At 48.3% G+C, this 25,498-nt stretch overlaps 1 long non-coding RNA gene across 1 annotated transcript; it reads left to right on the forward strand.

Annotated features, from left to right (window-relative positions):
* The first annotated feature begins 8,781 nt into the window (after positions 1-8,781).
* Positions 8,782-9,386, forward strand: LOC139436812 (uncharacterized). The gene is made up of 3 exons (XR_011646223.1): positions 8,782-8,840; positions 8,989-9,098; positions 9,332-9,386. It is a non-coding gene; the product is annotated as an uncharacterized lncRNA (long non-coding RNA).
* The last annotated feature ends 16,112 nt before the right edge of the window (positions 9,387-25,498 follow it).

Genomic DNA, 25,498 nt, shown 5'->3' on the forward strand with positions numbered 1-25,498 from the left:
TGCCCCACGGCTTAATGTAGTGAGAGGATGGGGCTTCCGCCGCCGTAAGATTCCGCTGTTCACCGGGTTCGAATCCCAGCCCCGCCGCCAAGTGGCTCGCTAAGACCTGGCGTCCCAAAGGCCTTTACCTGTCATCCAGTACTGTCTTTTAAACTGCAGTTCTCTCTTCGATTAGTGAGTTCCAAATCGATTCACTAGGTAAGGAACGCTTCTCGGAGCCTCAGTTTCTCCACCTTCCAAATGGGATTAATACTCACCAAACACCCCTATGTTGTTGTGAGGGTCGCATACGATGAATAAGGCCATTGTTTCCTGTACCATAAAAGCTTTGTACAGCTGTGAGGGGTAATAATAGTAGCAATAGGTGCTGGGCATTGAATCTACTATGCTAAGCTTTTGACATTGACCGACTCAAAACACCCCAAGGGCTGTGTCATTATTCCCATTTGATAGACGAGCAAACTGAGGTACAAAGGGCTTAAGGAGGTGAGTGGGAGATGGAGGAGGACCGGAACCCACCTTCCTCTGATCGCAGGGCCCTTGCTTTTAGCTATTACGCTTTCCCTCCTGGGAACGCAGACAGTCTTCCAGCTGGAGCTGCAGCTTTCAGTCCCTTCTTTAACGCTGACCTGGAGGAGACCCGTTAGAAATCATCCAAACCTGCTATTTGCCAGTTAATTTCTCCCAACATCACACAGCAAGGCAATGTTAAAACGGAGACTAGAACCCAAGATCTGATTCCCAGACTTCCACCACCTTCTCTAGACAATTCTGTCCCCAGTCAGATAATTTGAGGATCATGAAAAAAATAGGGAAATGTTAAGTCAGGCAAGCCTTCCCTTTCGGCCTCCAACCACGCCTGTGTGGTTTGGCTACTCGAGAAGAGCACTTCCTTTCCGTCCATCCTCCAAGCCTGGATCACAACCACAGAAGAGTGTGTCCACCACGCACTAGCTGTGTGACCTTGGGCACGTCAATGTGCTTATCGGTATAAAGGGATTGAAACGAACTAATGCGAATTAATCGCTCCGCCCAGTACTCCGCACAGATGTAGCAGTAACTGCTCAATAGAGGTTTGGTGCAGAGGTTGTTCTCTTGCCAGGACCACTCCCCTCTTTCCCTTCCTGGTTGGGAGAGCCAGGTTTGGAATTCTTCGCCCAGAGCTACAACCCCTCCCCACTGCCAGTCCCCCGGTTTTAATAGGTTTCCAGCACACGCCCAGGCTGTTTGGGTTGCTGCATCTTGGCTCTCTCAGCCTCTCAACCCACCAGGAGGCCCGGAGGCCAAAGGCTCCGGTATTTCCTTTCTTACCAAGGCTCCTGCCCGACTGTGCATTAAACAAGATAATGGAAATACAGAAAGAGGCGTTTCCCCCACGGGGCTGCCTGGTCGGTTTATTATTATTTTTCTCCCAGTTATGTAAAAATGCATATTTTATACCATCACGCGGCCCAGGGAGCCTCTAGGGCTTTGCTTTCTGCTTTCTTCCCCCCAGCCAGCGCTGGCCTTGTAATTCCGTGGCTACTCTCATCGACTCTTCCATTACAGGCTGGTAATTCAATAAAAAGGATCTTAGAAAACAATTAGGGGCAGCGAGGACAGGTTGGACCTGATGTTCTCATCAGGCTTCTCGGCAAGTCCGAATCCTTCTCTGAGATCCAAGGAGCGGGTGATGGAGGGCTGCCTCCCTTAGCTGCCAGGGTGAGCAGAGAACACCCCAGGTTCCCTGTGGAGGGAGGTGAGGTCTGACTTCAGACAGCGCAGTGGACTGTCTCCATTTCCTCTTGGACATTAATACCTAGTAGTGAGGATCAAATGAGCGGGGACAGGCCAGCCAGCCAGCTCTGCATTTGGTGGCCTTCGGTCTCAGGCTGCCTGACAGTTCGAATTCCGGCTCTGTGGCTAGCTGGATTGGAAAAGTCGCTTTATCTCTTCAAGTCTGGATTTCCTCATTCATAAAACGGGGGTGTTGATACCACTTACTTCACCAGGTTATTGTGAGTACTCTGCAAAAGTTGGCTATTAGCACACTTTGCCCAGCGCATGCCCTTCCCAGTTGTAGGTAAAATTGGGAGCCCCCTGGGGAGCCTCCTGTCTCCTAGCTCTGCTCTCTCCAACCCCCACCGTTAAAGCCTCTTGGGCTACGTCCCATCTGCTAGGAAAACCTTTCTCACTGGGCGGTTAGTCTTTTGGATCCTCCCAGGGTCATTGTCAAGAGGGCTCTGGGTAGCAGGCTTGCTCCTTTCAGAGAAATGAAAACTCTGGATCTAGTAAATTCTGTGCAGGGTTTAGCCTGGTATAGTCCCTGGCCTTCTTGGGGGGAGGGGCGTGGGGGGGCGGTTCGAGAAGGCCTTAAGCTTGTATGCACACCTGTCAGTGCAGGTGGCAAGACCCCAGCTTTCCTAAGCAGCTCACCTGGAGGCAGAACAAACCAAAATCTAGGCGTTGAGACCTCTTTTGAGGGCCCGTTTAGCGCTAATGGTGGAATTCCAGGCACCCATGGGGAAAAGAAGGGCTGACCAGAGGCCTTTCCGGTGCTCTTGAGATCCCTCCTGATAAGGGACACTGCTGCTGGGTGCAAGCCGGGTGCAAAGCCTTTATCCACCAACTGAAAGACAAACGCTGCCTGCCTCGTCACCGGCTTTCACTTCCTGGGCATATGCAAGACAGTTCTGCCCACTCAAGGCAGGGAGGCTAATGATTAATTCCCCAGGCAGTCCTGTCCCTTTCATCCCAAGGTGGCCCGACCGGCCCGGCAAGGGGCACCGTAAGAATAGGGCTTAGCCTGGGAGGGGCACCCCTCCCGGGGCCTGTGCTGAGAGGAGCCCACCCCAGCCGTCGAGGAGGACGCCAGGGCAATTCCAGCTTCTAGGGGTGAGGCCGAGCCCCCACCTCGCCTGGAGCAGGCGTGGCTCCTTGCTAGCTGTCCTGGGGACGTCACTGCCCGCCAGCCCGCTTCAGCCTCCTGTTAAAATGATGTTAACTGATAGGGGAACTGCCCTTGGCAGCGCTGCCACTCACTCCTGGAAAGAAAAAAACAACAACTTTATTCCAAGCACAAAAGTAAAGAACCTAGCATAATGCATACCATGTACATCACCCAGCTTTCAGTTACTTTTCGTAATTTTTATAATTTTGTAATCTTTTTATTTGTACCACATCTTGTTTCATCTCTCTACTTCTTTTTTGTTTTTAAGATTTATTATTTATTTCCCCTCCCTGCCCCCATCTACTCTGTGTCCATTTGCTGTGTGTTCTGTGTCCACTTGTATTATCGTCAGTGGCACCGGGAATCTGTGTCTCGTTTTGTTGTGTCATCTTGCTGCATCAGCTCTCTGTGTGTGCGGTGACATTCCTGGGCAGGCTGCACTTTTTTTGCGCTGGGCGGCTCTCCTTATGGGGCGCACTCCTTGCGCGTGGGGCTCCCCTACGCAGGGGACACCCCTGCGTTGCACAGCACTCCTTGCGTGCATCAGCACTGCGCATGGGCCAGCTCCACACAGGTCAAGGAGGCCCTGGGTTAGAACCCTGGACCTCCCATGTCGTAGGCGGATGCCCTATCCATTGGGCCAAATCTGCTTCCCAGATTGAGGTATATCTGGCAGTATTTATTTATGGCATGGGTTCTTAACCTTTTTTGTTCCATGGATGCCTTTGCCAGTTGGGTGAAATGAATACTACTGTAATTTATTTGTTGCATATATTCATAAGTGACAGAAATGCTAGATTTCAGTTAGAGGTCAGAGAAAGTAAAGATAGTAAGTTGATATTTTCAATTCAAGCTCACAGGCCCCCTGAAATCTTTCCACGGACCCCCAAGGGTTAAGAATCCCTGATTTAAGGAATACCATTTGATGAGTTTTGACATATGCCTGCCCTGTGAACACATCAGCACATTAAAGATAATGGACATATCTTTATTTTTTTTAAGTTTTTGTTTAGACTTCATTCCAAATAATTTTTTTAAGGAAACCCAGTCACTCGTCCAGTAGAATGTCCTGCATTTTGCACTTGGTTGAGTGCATCCACACAGTGTCATTTAACACGTTCCTCTATCCACATGTCCCATATTTCACATCATCTGGTACCCAGATATCGAGGCTTGATTTGATTCAGCTTCAATTTCCAGGCAAAAGTATTTCATAAGTGGTGCTGGGTGCTTCCCAAGACATCATATCAGGAAGTACACAATTCTCTGGTTGACTCACTTTTAGTATGCCAAGATTCAGTTGGTGTCAGGTGACTCCTCCATTATCAGCCTTTCACCTCATGGTCTTAGCCCCATAGATAATGGCTGCACAAATCCATTATCTCATTAGGGCAAACAAACATTTATCGAGCACTCCCATATGGCAGTCACTCTATTCAACACTGGAAACAAATAAAATATGGTCCCTGCCCTTAAGAAGTTCATAAGGTAGTGGGGGGTACAGACAAATAAACATTCATCCATTTATTTGTTAAATATTTATTAAATGTTTACTATGTGTTAGGCATTGTGCTGAATGCATTGTAGTGTAGGATAGATGTGTATAGATGTGATACCGGATTTTATCTAGGTTCTTGGCTATGCTGCAGAAATGAATTTCAAGAGCACACTGGGTGAGTTAGGTCAGTAATTTATTCAGGTTGGGAGGGAAGAGAAATGGGAGAAAATAATAGAAAATAACAGAGCAGGGGTCCCAGAGAGAGAGGAAGGGGGTGAAAACGGATAAAGAGAGCTGATTTACAAGCTACAATTCCCCATTATAGATTATAAATCCCCAGGTTTACTTGCGTGGCCACATGGCAGAGGAAAAATGGCAAGAGCAGCACACAGAGGGCAGGAATGGGTCCAGAGGCAAGAGAGCAGGCGAGAGTGCGCCCAGGTCTCGAAGTTTGCTTTTTTTTTTTTTTTTTTAAGATTTATTTATTTATTTAATTTCCCCCCCCTCCCCTGGTTGTCTGTTCTCTTTGTCTATTTGCTGCGTCTTGTTTCTTTGCTTCTGTTGTCATCAGCGGCACGGGAAATGTGGGCGGCGCCATTCCTGGGCAGGCTGCACTTTTCTTTCACACTGGGCAGCTCTCCTCACGGGCGCACTCCTTGCACGTGGGGCTCCCCTACGCGGGGGACACCCCTGCGTGGCACGGCACTCCTTGCGCGCATCAGCACTGCGCATGGGCCAGCTCCACACGGGTCAAGGAGGCCCGGGGTTTGAACTGCAGACCTCCCATATGGTAGACGGACGCCCTAACCACTGGGCCAAGTCCGTTTCCCTCCAAGTTTGCTTTGTAAACTATTAATTATTCCACCCCTTTGCTAATGGCAGGGGAGGGGTTCCAGCTGTTTGCTGTTTTGATTGATTACCTGTCAACCCCTTAGTGAGTGAGTGATAAAGTCCCTAGGGAACATCCTGGCTCTTCCTTGCTCCCAGAAGAAGTCTTTGTTCTGGAGAGCAGAATCCTGGGGGCAGGGATGTCTTCCATCAGCCATCTTGGGGGTTACTGATGTCCACATGGACTCTCTGCCAAGTTCCAGATCCGTCTATTAATTCCCTATCTTAATAGCCTGCTTCAGATGTGTAGCTATCAATTATTAAAACTCACCATACTCTATATGCATCATCTCACCAATCCTCAGTCAGTCCCTTGAGTGCTGTCACTAGGTCCATTTTACGGATTTGGAAGCAGAGGCTGAGAGATGTGTCCAAAGTCACACAGTAAAAGTGAGAGCTGGGATTTGAAGTCAAGGCCACGCACTCCTAAAGCCTCTTAATCTCTATGCTTTACTGCTAAACCTCAGGGCAGGCTTTTATTTCCAGATAAATTTGAACTGAATGGCAGACCTTGCTTAATTCAGCAAGAAACAGTCTTTCAAATTAACCTCAAATTACAGACTCCCAGGATCGCCAAGAGAAGGTGGCAAGAGCACAGCCTGAGATCTGGTGGTTCAGCCAGGTGGAGCTTCCTAAAGGGTGAGCGGTGGGGACAGGTGACAGAGCTGAGAGCTGGCCCCAGCAGGGCAGGTTCTGGAGCAGGCCGTTGGGTCCTCCCACGTGCCCATGACACGGGAGGAATCATCCCCATTTTTCTGGAGAAGGCTACTAGGGCTTGGGGAGGTGAAGAGCCAGGTCCTGGAAGAGGCCTGTTTGAGGCTGGTGTTCCAGCTCCAAGGCCAGTGTGGCCGAGTGGTTACCAGGGTGGACACTGTGAGGATTAAGTGCAATGTTGTGAGTAAAGGTGGCACACAGGAAGTGCTAAATAACCAGGCACTATTATTATTTCTACATCCCATATTGCTGAGGGGACTGGGTCTCTGCTGCACGGTCAGCAGGCCCGCTACCATTTAATGCCCACCCTCTCCCAGGCCCTCTGAAAGTGGGTGCCCCTAGCTGGCCCAGTGCCCTATCTTTCAACAAAGAGATACCTTTGATGCTGGTGTCTCAAGAATGACAGAGAAGACACCATAGAATAGCATAGAACATGCCCTGGAGACCTTGTTGCTTCCTTTCCTACTCAACTGGGTAAAAAAGGCCTCAATCCCCTGGAATCTCCAAAAATAAATAAATAAAATAATAAAATAAAATAAAAAAAAAAATCAGTTCCCACGAAATTCATTTGGAGCCCAACCTAAAGATATTTCTGCACCCTAACGTAAACTGGGGACTATAGTCAATTCATCTAATTACAAGGATATTGTTTCATCATTTATAATAAAGGTACTACACTAATAATGCAAAGGGTTTCAGGAAGTGACCAGAATATAATGTAGAGAATTGACTGGACTTGTAGCTTTAAGCAAAATCTGTTTCCTTCCCTAGGGCTCAGTTTCCCAATCTGTAAAATGACTCAGTTGGCGATAACTGAGTTGGCCTAGAAGGGTCTTTTAGTTTTCTTCTGCTTCCAAAAACTATGACTTTGGAGTTTCTTAGAATTGAAAATTGTGTCATTGTCTGGGTTACATTGCCTTCTCTTGGCAGCCAGAAGTTGTCAAGTCCTTCGTTAGTATGGCACAGTCATTGCAATTTATAAATACATCCTGGGGCATTGCCACTGAGCATGGACCACAGTTCACATTGTAGTTTACACTCTCTCCCACACAGTTCTGCATGTGATGGGAAGATATAAAATGGCCTATATCTGTTGTTGCAATGTCATTCAAGATTCTTGTGTCTCTTGTTGCGTTGTCTTGCCACATCAACTTGCTGCACCTGCCCATCACACCAGCTCGCTGTCTTCTTTAGGAGGCACTGGGAACCAAACCAGGGACCTCCCATGTGATAGGTGGGAGCTCAATCGCTTGAGCCACATCCGCTTTCCACTGCTTTGCAATTTTTAGACTCAACTTCTAGACAGGGCAGAGAAGACTTAATTATAGTAACAGGACAAAATATAAATGTCATGAATAATATATAACTATTAAAAATTGGGAATTGCTTGGGAGAGAAGCTGGGAAGCTGATAAGGCCAAGAAATACCTCGTCTCCTAACAGATATTTCTCTGAAGAGGGAAATTTGGGGTGAATAGTGAGTTCAAGATTATTCATGAATATTATGCCTCATAACATATATATATGTTACATTTTTTCACTTTATATTTGAAATAGTTTCTTTTTAAGAGGTAAATACAGGGAAGTGGATTTGGCCCAACGGTTAAGGCGTCTGCCTACCATGTGGGAGGTCCAAGTTCAAACACAGGGCCTTCTGACCTGTGTGATGAGCTGGACCACGCACAGTGCTGATGGACACAAGGAGTGCTGTGCCATTGCAGGGGTGTCCCCTGCGTAGGGGAGCCCCACGCGCAAGGAGTACGCCCTGTAAGGAGAGCCGCCCAGTGTGAAAAAAGTGCTGCCTGCCCAGGAATGTCGCCACACACACACAGAACTGACATGACAAGATGACACAACAAAACAAGACACAGATTCCGGGTGCTTCTGGCAAGAATGCAAGCGGACACAGAAGAACACACAGCAAATGGACAGAGAGAACAGACAGCTAAGGGACAGGAAAGGGGAAGGGGAAGAGGAAGGGGAAATAAATAAATAAAAGTAAATAAATCTTTTTATTTTTTTAAAAGATTTATTTATTTATTTAATTCCCCTCCCTCCCCCAGTTGTCTGTTCTTGGTGTCTATTTGCTGCGTCTTGTTTCTTTGTCCGCTTCTGTTGTCGTCAGCGGCACGGGAAGTGTGGGCGGCGCCATTCCTGGGCAGGCTGCTCTTTCTTTTCACGCTGGGCGGCTTTCCTCACGGGCGCACTCCTTTTCCCCACGCGGGGGACACCCTTGCGTGGCACGGCACTCCTTGCGCGCATCAGCACTGCGCATGGCCAGCTCCACACGGGTCAAGGAGGCCCAGGGTTTGAACCGCGGACCTCCCATATGGTAGACGGATGCCCTAACCACTGGGCCAAAGTCCGTTTCCCTATATAAATCTTTTTAAAAAAGAGGTAAATACAATGTAACATTTATGTAATGTCAGTATCTTTAAAAAATAAAAAGTGTATAAAAGTAAAATAAATGAAAAAAGGTAAATACAAAAGTAATAAGGTTATAGAAATTTTAAGACATACAATGAATAAGGCTAAAGAAAATAGATACAGCAAAAATAAAAAGTTATTTGTTCTCTTTCTCCACAAGTCCAAACTTGTTCTGACTATTGTAAGCATTTATCCATTTTTGGATATGTCTAAAACGGATGAAGGGGTGGGGCGAGTGGTGAAGGAAGCCAGTCGCAAAAGACCACGTATTGTACAATTCCATTTATATGAACTGTCCAGAGTAGACAAATCTATAAAGACAGAAAGTAGATTGGTTGTAACGTAGAGCTGGAGGAGACTGGGGAAAGGGGGTGACCGCTAATGAGTAAGGTTTCTTTTAGGAGGGGGACAAATATGCCCTAAAATTAGATTGTGGTGATGGTTGCACAACCCTAGGAATATACTAAAAAACAATTGAACTGTATACTTTAACTGGTCAAATTGTTGATACATAATTCACATTATCGTTTTAGATGCTGGTTCACTCATTCACTCGGTAGACACTCACTGGGTAACTAGCGCATACCAGGTGCTCGGCTGGGAAGGAAGTGCCTCCCTCCTCCTTGTCTTCAAGGAGCCACAGGTATTTATAATCCAGGGTAAGACGCACAGATGATACGAACGATATCTAACAACTGGGCACTGGCCACTAAAACCAGAGCAGTGTCCCCCAGGCCAGGGGGCTTTGCTTGGTTGCTGTAATGTGGGGAGGTCTAGGGGAGCCTCTGGGAAGGGCTGGGACGGGGAGGGACACTTGGGGCATTCAGGGAAGCAGCTGTTTACCACCAGTGTGGAAGATTTTCATTATTTTAACAGCTGAAATTTTCAAGACAGAAACAGCCACACCAGTGATCCAAGCTGGAGGCCAGCCCTGCAGGTAAGTGTCCCGTGAGTGCCAAGGCCCTGGGGTAGAGGGTACCTGGCCCTTAGGGGTGGCTTCCTGGAGAAGTAGCAGCTGAGCTGAGCTCCTGGCAGAGGTATTATCCGGACAAAGGCCCGGAGGGAGGGAGGGAGGAGCATTTTCAGGGAGTTCATTCTAGCTGGAGGAGGGTGAAGCAGGAGATGAGACCCCAAAGACAGTTTAGAACCAGGGCCCCTGGCTAATTGTGGTCAGCAACTTGGACTTGAGGGCACAGGGAAGCCTTTGCAGACTTTGAAGCAGGTGCATCCCTCATCCCATAATCCAGTTTGTGAATCCCTCCAGGAGACATGAGGACGGGGGAAGGGAGGGGGGGCGCCCATTTTTTTTTCAGAGATAGAACCAAGGCTCAGGGAGGTTAAATACCTGTCTTGTCGCACGAGGGGTTAGATGTGGCGTAAATGGACCTGCTGCCTCTTAAATCATCTTTTCCACTGACTACCACATACAACAGAAGCTGCGCTCCTGTTGTGGGACTTTAGAATTTTTGCCAAGTACTTTATGGATTAGGAAGCACTCTCCCCTCCACCCCTCCAGCTCCCTTGATCTCCCACCCTGCACTTGGTTGCAGGCAGGGATACCATCCCCACTTAGCAGCTGAAGGGACTGCCGTACAGGGAGGCTTCACCATCTAATAGGGAAGCCTTGACTCAAATTCTCGCCCACTGCTCTTTCCCCTCCACCACGCTGTGTCCTGGCCTTTGTATTAGTCAGGACACCTTGGGTTGCAAATGCCAGAAACAATTCAAAAGTACCTAAACAGACTTAAGGGGTTCAGAGTTTCGGTGAGAAAGTTTTGGTAATGGATCGTGGTAATGGATGGATGGATGGTGGCGACAGTACCACCAACATTGCGAATGTAATTAGTGCTACTGAATTGTACATTTATTGATGGGTAATATGGGAAATTATATGCCTGAGCAGAAAAAAATGGAATTTATGGGCTCATGTAACTAAAAAGTCCAGAGATAGGTGGACTTTAGGCGTGGATGGCTCTAGGTAGCCAAAACGTGTTGTCAGGGAGCTGTCTCTCTCTGTCTTTGCTTTCCTCTGTATTGGCTTTATTCTGAGGTTCTCCTGTCAAAGCAGAGACAAGGCTTAGCGACCCCAAACAGAAAGAGTTATACTTTCCCATCAGGTACAGCAAAGATCTCGAGTTTCAAGACCTGACTTGGCTTATGTGTACACCTCTGACCCATTCTCCTGGGGCCAGAGACATAGCTGGATTGTTGTTCTGATTGGCGAAGGCTGGGTCATGTGACCAGCCAGCCCTGGCGTGCGAGAAGAGGAGTCAGGTTCCCGGGACCACATGGTTCTTCCAGAGGGAAACTCTGAAGAGCTGCAGAACACCAATATTCAAGCTACCTGTTATAAACGCCAACCTGCAACCCGTGTGATCCCTCAGCTGTGGAGGCTGCCCACCTGGGGGGCTTCTCTGAGAGAGAAGGTCAAAGTGGTGCCAGGCCCGGCCTGCGTGGAACCCACCCCTTGGGACAAGCGCCTGGGGCATCTGCAGCCCCTCCTTTCCAGAGACGGCCAGAGAACCCCCGTCCAGCTTGGAGCCTCAGAAGCCACTTCCCTTCCTCTATATGTCAACCTTTCTCCTGCATCTCCTGGGGCTGGGGTTGGAAGCTCATTTCCCTGCAGATGTTCCTCTTAGCAGACAAAATTCATTCACAGCTGTAACCTAAAAATCTTACTTATATATGTATGTGTAAATAACATTCTGAAAGCCAAGAGCCCCAAAAAGCCTGACAGCGGATACTGGGGCCAGGTTTACAGTAAATTCTTTCCCCACTTATGAGTCCCTTTTCTTCCTCCTGGGGAGACTACTGGACTCTAGGCCAGCTGTGTGACCTTAGGTAGTTGGTTTCCCCTCTCTGAGCCTCAGTCTTGGCCTCTATAAAATAGACCAGGGAAGTGGACTTGGCCCAGTGGATAGGGTGCCCGTCTACCACAAGGAGTGCCCTGCCACGCAGGGGTGTCCCCCGCGTAGGGGAGCCCCACGTGCAAGGAGTGTGCCCTGTAAGGAGAGCCGCCCAGTGTGAAAGAAAGTGCAGCCTGCCCAGGAATGGCACCGCACACACGGAGAGCTGACATAGCAAGAAGAAATCCTGTGCCACTGACAACAACAGAAGCGGACAAAAAGAAGAGCACACAGCAAATAGACACAGAGAACAGACAACTGGGGGGGAGGGGAGAGAAATAAATAAAATAAACCTTAAAAAAAAAAAATAGACCAGATCAGTATTTTTACACTGTGCCAGGGCACACACACACTGAAATTCAAGACAATTGTTACTCTCCTGAGTGTGGTGTACTCCAATATTTTCTATTTTCTTCTGTTCTATTGTACTCTATGTTATTCTTTCTTTTTTTTTTTAAGATTTATTTATTTATTTATTTCTCTCCCCTCCCCCCCCCCCCCAGTTGTCTGCTCTCTGTGTTCATTTGCTGTGTGTTCTTCTGTGACTGCTTCTATCCTTATCAGTGGCACTGGGACTCTGTGTTTCTTTTTGTTGCGTCATCTTGCTGTGTCAGCTCTCCGTGTATATGGCACCATTCTTGGCCAGGCAGAACTTTCTGCGGCTCTCCTTGTGGGACTCACTCCTTGCGCGTAGGGCTCCCCTACACGGGGGACAGCCTGCGTGGCAGGGCACTCCTTGTGCACATCAGCACTGTGCATGGGCCAGCTCCACACAGGTCAAGGAGGCCCAGGGTTTGAACCGTGGACCTCCCATGTGGTAGATGGATGCCCTATCCATTGGGCCAAGTCCACTTCCCTATTCTCTTCCATTTTTAACGAAATGCAGTCTTGACACAGTGAATCAGTTTGAAATCTCACTAACCTCTGAAGAACTGCAGTTAAAAAGACTGAATTAGATTAGTAACTTCTAATTTGAAAAGCTAATTTTCTGCTGGAGAACAACAAAAAAAGACTGAACTAGATAAAAGGTAAGGTCCTTTCCAACCCTGACACTGATGATGCTATAAAGCTTGCCCCAAAGAACATCATTTGACTCGCTGGATGGTTAAGAGCTGAGCCCTGGAGTGAGAAGACTAGGGGGACACATCTCAATGATATTTACCTGTCCTGACCTCAGCAGATTTTGTGACCTTTGGGTGCCTAGGCATCCTCATTAGCAAAATAGAGGTAATCAAAATTCTTCCCTCTTACGGGTGGTGTGAGGACTAAATAAACTAACACTAAATAAACAAAGCACCTAGGATATCTAAATGTTCAATAATGGTAGTAAATCTTTTTTTTTTTCAATATATCTAAATGTTTAACAAATGGTAGTTTTAAAAATAATTATTCCTATAAGAAAGAATATACAGATGGGTAGACTGGCAGAGAGTCAGATGTTCATAAGAGTTTAGAAATTATCAGGCTCCCCCCCACCGCCTTTCGGGGGGAAGGAACTAAGTTCCCAAGAGGGGAAGGTACATGCATGAGGTCACCAGTGAGTCAGACTATTTGACTGGCTGCAGATTTTAAGGATATTCTACAAAAAGCTGATTCTGGATATGCATGGGAAAACCCCTCCCTTGTTACCCAGAAACTTCCAGATCTCAAACCCATTTCTTTCTTTTGTTTTAGCCCTCTCTCCCCATTTTAAAAATTAAGATATACTTTACATATCATAAAATTTACCCTTTTTTAATGTACAGGTTTATGGCCTTGACAGATACATACAGTCATACATCCACCACTATAACCAAGATGGAGAACAGTCCTATCATGCCAAAAAATTCCCTTGTGCCCTTTGTGGTCAACTGCTCTGTGCCAAACCCACACTTCCCAGTCCCCAGCAACCACTGCTCTGTTTTCTGTCCTTATAGTTTGATTTTCCACAACGTCATATGAATAGTATCATACAGTATGTGGTCTATTGCATCTGGTTTCTTTCACTTAGCAGGATGCTTTTGAGAGTCATCCATATTGTTACATTTTTCATTAATTGTTCTTTTTTTGGAGGGGAGCTACATGGGAAGCAGTCGCTCAACCACTGAGCTACATCGGCTACCCAATAAGAGTTGGTTTTTTTCATTTGTTTATTTGTTCTTAGGAGGTACCAGGGAATTGAACCCAGGACCCTGTACATGGGAAGCAGACACTCAACCATTTGAGCTACATCTGCTCCCCAGTAATTTGTTCTTTTTGTTGCTTAATAGTATTCCACTGTATGGGTATACCACAATTTTTTTTTTTCAGGTACCGGAGCTGGGGATTGAACCCAGGACCTCATATATGGGAAGCTGGCACCCAACCACTGAGCTACACTGACTCCCCCAAATTGGTTTATTGGTTTGTTTTTTTTAGGAGGTACAAGGGATTGAACCCAGGATCTTGTGCGTGGGAAGCAGGCGCTCACCTACTTGAGCTACATCTGCTCCCCAGTAATTTGTTCTTTTTTGTTGCTTAATAGTATTTTGCTGTATGGATGTACCACAGATTGTTTTTATCCATTCACCAGTTCATGGGCATTTGGGCTGTTTCCAGTTTGGGGTTATTATGAGAAAAGCTGCTCTGAACATTCACATATAAGTGTTTGTATGAATATTTGTTTTCAATTCTTTTAGGTAAATACCTGGGAGTAGAATTGTTGGGTCAGATGGTTATAAGAAAGTGCCAAACCTGTTCCAAAGTGGCTGTACCATTTTGTAATGCCATCAGCAATGAGAGTTCTAGTTGCTTCATGTCCTGGCTAGTGCTTGGAATCGTCAGTCTTTTAATTTTTAGCCATTCTAGCAGGTGTGCAATGATATTGTACTGTGGTTTTAATTTGCATTTCCCTAATGACTAGTGTTGAACACTATAGAGCTTCCCTCTTTTTTAAAAAGAAATTAGACAAGTAATAAATATCTGTAGCAGAGACACTTTAAAAATGCAAAGCTATAGCTAACCTTTATCTCTGTAGACAAACATATACTTGTGTTTTTTAAAATCTATTTAATTAATTGTTTGAGTAGGTAATACATACACCTGATAAAGAGTTTGAACAGAATAACAAATAAGTATTGAGAAAAAGTCTCCCATTCATTCAGTTGCCAAAGTTAAGGCTATCTGTATCATGTGGAGCAGAGTCCGGGTATTAACAGTTTCTCTCTGACCTGCTGGGGGTGAATGTAAATGGATATGACTCCAGGAAGACGGAACATTTACAAACCCTGCACCGTGGGGAGTCCATTCCTCACCACTTAACCTGAGAAAATTCCAGAAACACCTGCAGTAGGAGACCCATACAAAAATACGCGTAGATGCATTATGCATAATAGCAAAAATCTGGAAAAACCCAAATGTCCCTTGACAGGAAAATGGATGAATAAACGCAGTCTATTCAAACAATAGATTAATGCAGAGCAATGAAAAATGAATGGACTGCAGCTACACACGACAGCAGGAATGAATCTTAATACAATGTTGAGTGGAAAAACCAGTCCCAAAAGATTGCATGCAGCAATCTTTTATATAATGTTTAGAAACCACTAAAAGTAAACTCTTTTTTGAGCCATATGCATCCATGTGCTAAACTACACAGATAGAAGCAAGCGAAGGAAAACGGAAAAACTCAGAAGAGTGTACACCTCTGGGGGGAGGTAGGGGGATGGGATAGGGGAGATATAAGGCATCCCTATGTTCTAGTCCTTCAGTTGGATGGAAAGTTCATTTAAAAAAACAAAAAATGAAAGAATCGAATTGAAAACTGGTGTGCACAGCCCAAGGATGCAAGTGTATCATGAGCCAGAAATTAGGATTAATCTAACCCTGCATGTATGAGGTGCATTCAAAGTGAAAAACCCCCAGCCACTCTCTTCCCCTCCCCAGAGGCAGCTACTGTTGCCAGCTTCTGTGTATCCTTCACGAATAAACTACCTTACTCTACATATTTTGTAGAGGAACCTGCACTTTTACTCAACAGCAGGTCATGAACAGCCTACCACATCAATAGAGAGACGCAGTGGCATTTTCACAGCTTTACAACTTTCCACTGTACGGATGCCTATACTTTATTAAATTAACTCACCTTTTGGCTGGACACGGATTTTTTCCAGCGTTTTGTTCTCATAAACAATCTGAGAGAAACTCTCCCAGATAAGACACCTTTAAGGAATTGTTGAATGGGATTTTAGAATAAATTTTTCTAATTGGAGTTGCTCGGCCAAACAATATGTGCCTATTTCAGGTTTTTGAACCACAGATTGTGCCTGTCAAAAAGGAGGGAGGGTCCTTCTGATGTCAAGCCCCGCTCTTGACCCTCTTGGAGAGGCTGGCAGCAGTCCTGGCGCTGTGAGATCTTTTGTTACTAAAGCTACCCCAGAGGCTACTCATTGGCAAAGCAATATTAACCATTCCCAGGACCGCCCCGCAGGGCAGGAAATGGGGTGGCTTCTCAGGGCAGAGGAGAACAACAGGTCTTTGTTAAACTGCTGTTCACCAAGAATGCTTTATTAGTACAGGCCAGACCATGTGGCCGTGCTCGTGGGCAACTCCCTGCAGGCTGGCCTAGGACTGGGTCTCCTGGGAGATGTGTGGGAGTCCAGGGCGTGGCAGGGCTACCCCTTCGGTCCCCTCAGGTATGCAATTCACAGAGCAGGGTGGGGCCAGGTGGCCTGGGTTAAACTGGGCTGAACAGAGTCGTATGGCTTTGGACAAGTTTAGGACCTCTCTGAGCTTCAGTTTGCCCCTCTGTAAAATGGGACCAATGGCATTACCCACCTCCTGGGGTCGTTAGGAGGCCGCAGGGAGACAGGACATAAAGGGCCGAGAGCAGGCCTGGCACGCGCTAAGTGTTCTATGACTCTTAACTATCTGCCCTGGACTAGACCGACCCACAGCACTTCCTCAGACTGGAGGGGGTGGACTGGCGAGGACAGGGGCGACTGCATCTGTGCGATGAGGGCGTGAAGGCGGGTTCTAAGGAAGCTCCCGGAGGAGGGTGCTTACCCCGGAAGGCTCCCTGGGAGAAGTGGCCAATTGGCTGAAACCGAGTCTCTTGCAGGCTAAAGGAGAAGCCAAGCGGCTTTGAGAGAAGAGAGACTAGCCACTAACTCCCTTGACTGGAACTATGAAGAAGGGGTTCAGGGGAAGTTTTTGGTCCCAGGTATCAATTCAACAATCCTTAGCACCCGTCTGGCCCCAGGTACCGAGCCAGGCTCTGGGGAGAAGAGGGGAGACCTGGAGATGATAATAGCTAGGCGCTCCTAGGCCTTCCCGTCTAACTGGGGCCATGGAAGTCATCCAGAGGCAGACTCTGCTGAGACCTCCTGTGGAACAAACCAAATGCAAGGCAGCAGCTAGCTCTGACTCACCTTTGCAGCGGTGGGGGGGGGGGGCACTGGGAAAGCCTAGAGTCCAGGGAGGGCCAGTTGTCCAGTGTGTGGCTTGTGTGGTCAGTACCTGGGGCGGGGGATGGGTGGCCAGGGCTGTGGGGGCAGCCGGGGTCCGGGGTTGAAGGCCTTCAGACGACAAGCACTTCGTCTAGAAGGCCGTGGGAACGGAACAGAAGTTGAAGAGTCGTGATGAGTTGTGTGTTCCGGAAAGGTCACTCTGGCACAGCTGGGGGAGGAGCCCTGGGGAGGCAGGGAGAACAGTTCAAAGGCCATTGCAATTGTCCAAGCAAGAAAGCTGGCGGTCTGTCCCAGGACAGGGGAGGTGGGAGCGGAGAGGAGGGGTGCAGCCGTCTGAAAAACCTGAAATCAAAACGCTGGTCTTATTCCCCGGCGGCTCGTGGATCAAGATGCCTTATATCCCTGGAAAAAGAAACCTGCTCCTGACTGCTCCCGGCAGGAGCAAAGGCAACCCAACAGGCATGTTGAATTGGGGTGGGGAGCTTCCCCCCTCGTTCCTGAAGGTCAACTGAGTTATTAGGAGACAAAAATAGATGTATAAAAGTGAAACGACTTAATTTTATTATTTTTCCCCTCAGCGGAAAACAAACAGGAGTTCAACATTTAAGATGTTCTTGAAAACGTGGCCCATCAGGAGTTATCTTGACTCTATTTCCATAGAGAGGGAAGGAGAAAAGGGATGGAAGGGTGGGGGCTCGCAGGAGGAGGAGGAAAGGCTGGTCAAGAGTGGAGCAGCCGGCACGAGGGGCGGGGGGGGGGGAAGGGTGGGGAGGGGGAGGATGGTGTGGACAGAAAGGTGATGCTCAGGCCTGGAAGTGGACTGCTTAAGAGCCTTGGAATTGCGGGGTCCTGGGTTCAAATCTCAGCTAAGTTTCCCTACCTTTCTTAGTCCCAGTGTTCTTTTTTCTTTTTTAAAGATACATTTTATTTATTTTTTCCTCCCCACTCCCTCGTTGGTTGCCCTCACTCTGTCTGTTCATCTTCCTTGTTTCTTTAGGAGGCATTGGGAGCTGAACCCAGGACCCTGATGTGGGAGGGAGGCACCTAATTGCTTGAGCCACCTCTGCTTCCTGCTTTGTTGTATCTCTCATTATGTTATATTTTTCAAAGATTTAGTTATTTAGTTATTCCCCCCCACCCCCCGCTATGTTGCTCTCTGTATCCATTTACTGTGTGTTCTTCTGTGTCTGCTTGTCTTCTCTTTAGGCGGCACCGGGAACCGATCCTGAGACCTTCTGGAGTGGGAGAGAGGTGCTCCAATCTCTTGCACTACCTCAGCTCCCTGGTCTGCTGTGTCTCTTATTGTCTCCCCTCTATGTCTCTTTTTGTTGCGTCATCTTGCTGCACCAGCACTCCATTTTGGCCAGTTCGCTGCACGGACCAGCACTGTGTGGGCCAGCTCACCATGTGGGTCAGCTTGCCTTTACCAGGAGGCCCAGGGAATTGAACTCTGGACCTCCCATATGGTAGACAGGAGCTCAGTCGCTTAAGCCACATCCACTTCCCTCATTATGTTATTTCTTCTTGTGTCTCTTGTTGCTTCAGCTTGTCATACCTGCCTATTGCATTAGCTTGCTGTCTTGTTTTTCCTCTTTAGGAGGCACAGGGAACATCCACCCCCTGCTTTGTTGTGTCTCTCATTATGTTTTTCCTCTTGTGTCTCTTGTTACATCAGCTTGCCACACCTGCCCATCATGCCAGCTCATTATCTTCTTTAGGAGGCACTGGGAACTGAACCAGGGACCTCCCATGTGGTAGGAGGGAGCTCAATCACTTGAGTCACATCCACTTCCCCCAGTTTTCTTATCTGTCAAATGGGGACATTAACATCTTTATCATGTTATTGACAATTCATGTTATTGGATCCACATTTTAGAAAGATCTCCCTGGGCACCTGATTGGAGTTGGGTAAAAGAAAATGTCCTGCAGTCTACCTGGCACTTAGGAAGCTCTATTCTTGTTCTTGTTAGAGATTTACCTTACTCCCTCCCCCTCCTGCACTTTTCCACTTTAACACCATCCTTCATTAGAGTGGTACATTTGTCACAACAAGCCAGCTGCTCTTGCTGAAACCTTTCTAGCCCGTGGACTCCTGGGATCATGCAGGCAGGAGGGTGCTCTTTTAGCCCTCCTCCTGCTCCTTCCGGCCCTAGCTTTCTCCCTTGGGCTGGCCAGGTGGGGCAGCCACCTTTTCCCTCCTACTTGGTCCCCACTGCTCTCTCCATCATCCTCGAGAATATGCGGACCCCGCCCCTCGGCTCTTACTTCTCTTCCTGGGAAACCACCCAGGGGAGATGAGGACGCTGAAGGACGGGGCCGAGTGCCCTCCGTGAGATGGGGACTGCCACTTCTCCTTCCCGCTTCCTCTTCCTGCCCGCCTGGCAGTGGCAACTTCCCTCTCCCGTCTCTGGTGGTAAGCAGGACAGAGACTGTGGGAAGCTGGCACCCAGAGCCCTCCCTCACTGGACTTGCTGGCAGCTGTGTGCAGGCTGGAGCTCTCTTGGGAACCCCCACCCATAGAACCTGCCTCCACCCAGACAGCTCCAATTATGGGTCCCACGGGAGGCATATTCAAAACCAAGCTTCTGGGAAGCAGATTTGGCTCAATTGATAGAGCATCTGCCTACCACATGGGAGGTCCAGGGTTCAAACCCAGGGCCTCCTGACCTTGTGGTGAACGCCCACACACCGTGCTGATGTGCGCAAGGAGTGCCGTGCCATGCAGGGGTGTCCCCTGCATCGGGGAGCCCCCCACACGAGGAGTGTGCCTGGAAGGAGAGCCGCCCCACATGAAAAAAGCGCAGCCCGCCCAGAAGTGGCACCGCACACACGGAGAGCTGACACAGCAAGATGAAGCAACAAAAAGAGACACAGATTCCCAGTGCTGCTGACAAGAATACAAGTGGACACAGAAGAACACACACAATGAATGAAGACAGAGAGCAGACAGTGGGGGGGGGGGGGGGGTGAAGGGGAGAGAAATAAATAAAAAATAAATCTTTTAAAAAAAAACAACAAACTTGCCATCGCCCTTCTCCAGCCTGCTCCTCTGTCTGGCTGCATTTCACAAAATGCGCCATCGTCAACAGGAAACCTGAACACCTTGTCCTTAACTCCCCTCTCCCTGGCCAAGCCAATCAACCCTCGCATCCTCGTACTCCCAAGGATTCCCAGATCTGTGCACTCCTCTCCACCATCCTCCCCATCGTCCAGCCGCCATCATCACTACCTGGATGGCCCAATGGCCTCTGCACTGGTTGACTCCCCTTTGCGGCTCACAGCCACTCTCCCTCCTTCTCCCCTTGTCCTGTGCCCCAAGAGGCTGACTTCCACGGAGGGCACCATCCCTAGGTCCCTTGTCCTCTGGCTTCAGGTTCGTACAAAGGAGGGCAGAACCCACAAGAGGTGGGGCAGGGAGGAGAGCGAGGTCCCCTCTCCCGCCGCCTCTGGCCCAGCTCCTGCCCTGCGGGCCCTCTTCGCCTGTTCCAGCGCTTGCTGGGCTCTGAAGCTGTTTCCTCCCCTGGACTGTTAGGCCTAAGGGTGGTAAAGGCTACTCTGTGGTTGCAAGTCACACGGTGACACGCCATCCCACACTGGTTACCCCTGGCCCGGTGGTTCTCAACCAGGGGTGATTTTGGCCGCCAGGGACAAAATGTCTAGAAACATTTTGGGTGGTCACCGCTGGAGGAGGGGAAGGCTACAGGAATTAGTGGGGAGAGGTCAGGGATGCTGCTAAATGCCTGACAGCACGCAGGGCAGCCCACAGCGAGGAAGTGTCACATCCCAAACATCAACAGAGCTGAGGCTGAGAAACCTTGCGACCCTGCCCGTCACACTGTAACAGGACCTCCGCTAACCTGCCTCCGCCAACCTTCTGAGTCTGCCTGTTTCCGGCCGGGACCCTGCCCGCAGCATCTGGTTTCCCCTCTCCCAGTCTTGGTCCATCTCCAAACCATTCTCCACCCAGCAGCTGAAGGCTTTGCCCCTCCCACCTCTTAATCCTCTTCCTCGCTTGCTTGCTTTCATTTTTCAAATCTAACTTTGGGGAAGGGAAGGACATCCTCATGGTTAAAAAACAGCATGACACAAAAAGGTTTAAAGCACAGGTGTCCCTCCACGCCTGTCTGCCATCCACCTAATTAACTCTCATTCTTTGCGCTGTAATTGACTACGCTGTACTCTTCATTTCTTTTGTGTTCTTCTAGAACTGCACTATCAAATAAGGTAGCTACAAACTACATGTGGCTACTTAAATCTAAAGTTAGTAATTTAATAAATTAAATAAAAAATTCCATTCTGCAGTCAAACTAACCACACTTCAAGTGCCTCATGTGGCTAGTGGTTATGGTGTTGGGCAGCACAGATAAAGAACATTTCCATCTGTGTAGAAAGTTCTATTGGACAACACTGTTATAGAGTTTCTTTCTGCATATTTAGGTTTTAAAAACACATATAGCCCTATTTTTTAAAAAAATTATTTTATTTATTTCTCCCCACCCCTTCATTGTTTGCACTTGCTGTATCTGTTCATTTTGTGCTCATCGTTTTTTTAGGAGGTACCAGGAACCGAACCTGGGATTTCCCATGAGGGAGGGAGGTGCCTTATTGCTTGAGCCACCTCCGCTCCCTACTTTGTTGTGTCTCTCATTATGTTTTCCTTCTTGTGTTTCTTGTTGCCTCAACTTGTTGCATCAGTTTGCTGTCTTGCTCATCTTCTTTAGGAGGCATTGGGAACTGAATCGGGAACTTCCCATGTGGTAGGTAGAAACTCAATTGCTTGAGGCACATCTGCTTCCCCATTTGGCCTTATTCCTGCCCCCCCTTTTTTTTAAAGACTTCTTTATTTTTCTCCCTTCCCCATCTCCCACGCTGCTGTTTTTACTGTCTGTGTTGTCTTCTCTTCTCATGTTCTCTCCTCTAGGATTCACCTGGATTCCTGGAGATTCGTGATGTGGAGAGGTTACCTGTCAATTGTGTCACCTCAGTTCCTGGTTTCTGTTGTGCTTCATCTTGACTCTCCCCTTGTCTCTCTTTTGTTGCATCATCATCTTGCTGTGTGACTCACTTGTGTGGGCCCTGGATCACCACGCAGGCACTCATACTCACTATGTGGGCACTTGCGCTGGCACTGGCTTGCCACATGGGCACATTTTCTCTTCTTCTTTTTCACCAGGAGGCCCCAGGGATTGAACCCAGGTCCTCCCATATGGTCACATGGTAGGCAGAAGCTCTATCACTTGAGCCACATCCGCTTTTCTCCCCTCTTTTTTTTATGCAAAAGGTAGCATACTTTATATACACTGTTCTTCACCTGGCTTTTTCAGTTGATCATATATCTTGAAGATCTTTCCACATCAGCACAAAAGAGCTTCCTCCTTCTTTGTTTTCAGTTGCAGAATATTCCATGCTGCAAATGTGGCACAGCTTATTTAAGTAGCCCCCATGGGTGGACAAAAGGTTGTTACCACTCATTCGCTATTACAGACAATGCAATGATGAACGACCTTGTCCATCTGGCATTTCACATACCTTCAAGTGTATTTCTGGGATCATACCCAAGGGATTTTGCTAGAACACCAGTTTGGTCACGCTCATCTCCCTGCAGAGCATACTGCTCCCGATCTCTTTCCCCACTGCCTGGTAAACTCCTACACAGCTGCCAGGTCTTGGTATTCACTTCTTCTGGGAAGCCCTCCCTGACTCCATGGTAGTTGCCCGGTTCTGTGCTGTCTCCTTGCTCAGTCTGGAGCTCTGTGTGTGTGTGTGGGGGGGTGCAGAGATGTCTTGTTCTCAGCTAGATCTCACCAGTGCCAAAGGATGTGACTCCAGGCTTGGGGCTTCAGAGCACGCCCTCTGAAACACTATGTGAGCAGCTCTTGGGGTGCCTTCCCGTTTTGAGAGCCCACGCTGCCTCCTTATCGCCTCTCAGCCCAAGGCTTCTCCCTTGTCACCTTCCCTCCAGCTCCACCACCATGGTCCTCTTCTTCGAGCTTGACTTGGTTTATTTTTGACTGCATTAAGTTCCCCAGGAATGGGATCCCAAGACCCAAACCTTCCCATCCCCGTTGTTACACCCCCTCTCTGGCCCCCAGTTTTCTCACTGGAACAGCCAGTTGGGTGGCAAGGGAGTGCAAGGGACTCTCCACGACGCTTCGTTGTCATTCTAGAGCTCTAACAAGTCTTTCTTTCCCTGCCTCTTCTCTCATTTCTTTCAGCCATTCATCCGTATCTTCCAAGGCCAACTCAAAGGCTTCCTCCTTCAGAAAGCCTTTCCGGGTTTCTCCAACCCCTAAAGTTCCTCCTACTCTTTCCTAATCCATAGACATCTTGACCATTTTAGCTCTCAGGTTAGCATTTAATTATTCTCTTACTTTCTGGATGAAAATTGGCCTTCCCCAAAGAAAGTGAGCATGTTATAAAAAACCCTATGAGATAAAATAGAGATCATAGATTTCATTTTTCAACTTCATTTTCCAGAGCAGCACCCTCACAGTTTATGATGTCGCTGAGTTCTACCTTCACTAATCTCCACTTAATATTGTCTCTTTAAAAGGACTCAATATTTAAAGAAATACATTAGCAATATTGTAAAAGGAAAATAAGCTTAATCTACTAGAGAGTAAACATAAATTCAGTGAAAGTAAAACCAATGTCATTAAGTCCTAGACTTGCTTTCTGTGTTTAAAAGAGAGAATCACAAACGTTAAAGACTTGCTAAGAGGAACAGATGTAGCTCAGGAGTTCAGTGCCTGCTTCCCATGTATGAAGTCCCATGTGCAATCCCCAGTACCTCCTAAAAATAAAAAATTAAGACTTGCTAAGTGCAAGAGGAGACTTTTTTTTTTTTTTGAGACTTTCTTCTTGATGCAAGCACAAGGAAGGAAAGGAACAGCTTTCTCTGTATGTGATCCAGTAACATTTAATACCACGTTCACCTCTCACCTAAAATCATCTCATATCCTAGGCATGCAGCCCACACTTTAGGAGACAAGGGCTGGGTGAAGAGAGAAGAGATTTGGAGTGTTAACCGTTTCCTTTCTCATGTCTGCACTCTCTAGCTTCAGTTTGTTCCTCTGTAAAATGGGATAATCATACCCACCCCTCGGGCTGCTGTCAGGACTGGGTGAGAAACCCTGCGCCGCATCTGTGGATTCCCTCCCTCTGCGGCTTACCAGCTGAACACGGGCCTTGGGTGACTTATCTCACCTGCTGGTTGTCCCTTTCCTCATCTCCAAAAAGGAGTTGATAAAACCTCCCTCAGAAGGTTGTAAAGCACTTCTAGTCAAAATATTAATATTTACTGAGTACCTACTACATGCCAGGCACTATTCCCTGGGTCGGGGATATAGCAGGGAAGAAAACAGACTAAAACCCCTGCCCTCAAAGGGTGTGTATTCACAGAGGGAGGAGACAATGAACAGGACAAATAGATAAAATACGTAGTACAGCACAGTGGGAAGTCATCGAAGCTGTGGGAAGAAGCAGGCAGAGAAGATCCGCTTCATCAGGCATGGTGGCTGGGGTGGGGCTGCAATTCTAGAAAGGGTAAGCCAGGGACAAGGGCAGCTGCGACAAGCTGACCTTTGGGTGATGCCTAAAGGAGGTGAGGGAGCCCCGAGATGTCTGGGGAAAGGGCACGCCAAGCCGGGGGCACAGCGAATGCAAAGGCCCTGAGGTGGGAGCTGCCTGGACTATACCAAGAGCAAGGAGGCTGCTGGAGTCAGAATGACGCGCGTGAGGAAGGAGAGGCAGGGTCCCAGAGGCAATGGGGGTCCGATTCCGGACGGCCTCAAAAGGACATTTTAAAGACTTTGATTTGGAGAGATACTTTAGCGTATTGCCTGGCACATGGTATGTGCATAATTCACGGAAGCTCTAACGATAATAATTCCTATCAGTAGTTGGCCTGTAATTGGTGGTCAGGTTCCTGGATGACACACAGAGGCTGTCCCTGTCCCCCCCGCCCCCACCTTATCACCTGCTGTCCCTGGATGTCTGACCCACCCAGCCCTTCTCAGATTCCTTCCCAGGGTGCGTCACACCCTGAGACCTGCTGGGAGCAGTGAGCCGGGGGAATGCTGAGGCAGCAGAGGGCGCTTCCCCCAACTCCGAGAGGGCCTAACTACAAGCGGCAACAACAATCCAACAATCGGACGAGGACGAGAGCAGTGACAATGTCCTGACCCAGCAGCACGGCAGGCACCGGGCAGTGCTTTTCAAATAGTTCATCACAGGGACCTCGTTTCAGCCCTTCAAGAGGGGCGCTGTCTCGGGGAAACTGAGGCGTGGAGGGGTCAATCTGCGACCTCTAGGGACGGCGCTCTTAGCCACCACTGTGCCTCCACCAGCCCCGAGCCCCTGAAAGGGAGGAATCTTTCTATTTTTCTCATTTTAAAAATTGTTATTTGAGGATATCATTCATACGTGAACATAACGTAAACCAAGTGTAGAGTGAAAGCTGGGAACTTAAAGAGGGAGGAATCTCGCAGTTTGCCTGCTGCCAGCTCTGCAGCTGCCCACAGGCCAGGGCAGGTCCCAGGGGAATCAGGTTTCGCCGGCCTGGAGCGGAGGTTGCTGAGTCAGGCCTTTTCCCCGGCTGCAGCCACCCCGCCTTGCTCGGAACTCAGCCGCCAGCGCACGCGTGGAGGCGGCCCAGGACGGGGCACGCGGGGCCGCGCCTCACCCGCCTGGCCTCGTGCCCCACTTCCACG

The sequence above is a fragment of the Dasypus novemcinctus genome, chromosome 18 (genome assembly GCF_030445035.2).
Source record: "Dasypus novemcinctus isolate mDasNov1 chromosome 18, mDasNov1.1.hap2, whole genome shotgun sequence".
NCBI classification, from domain to species: domain Eukaryota; kingdom Metazoa; phylum Chordata; class Mammalia; order Cingulata; family Dasypodidae; genus Dasypus; species Dasypus novemcinctus.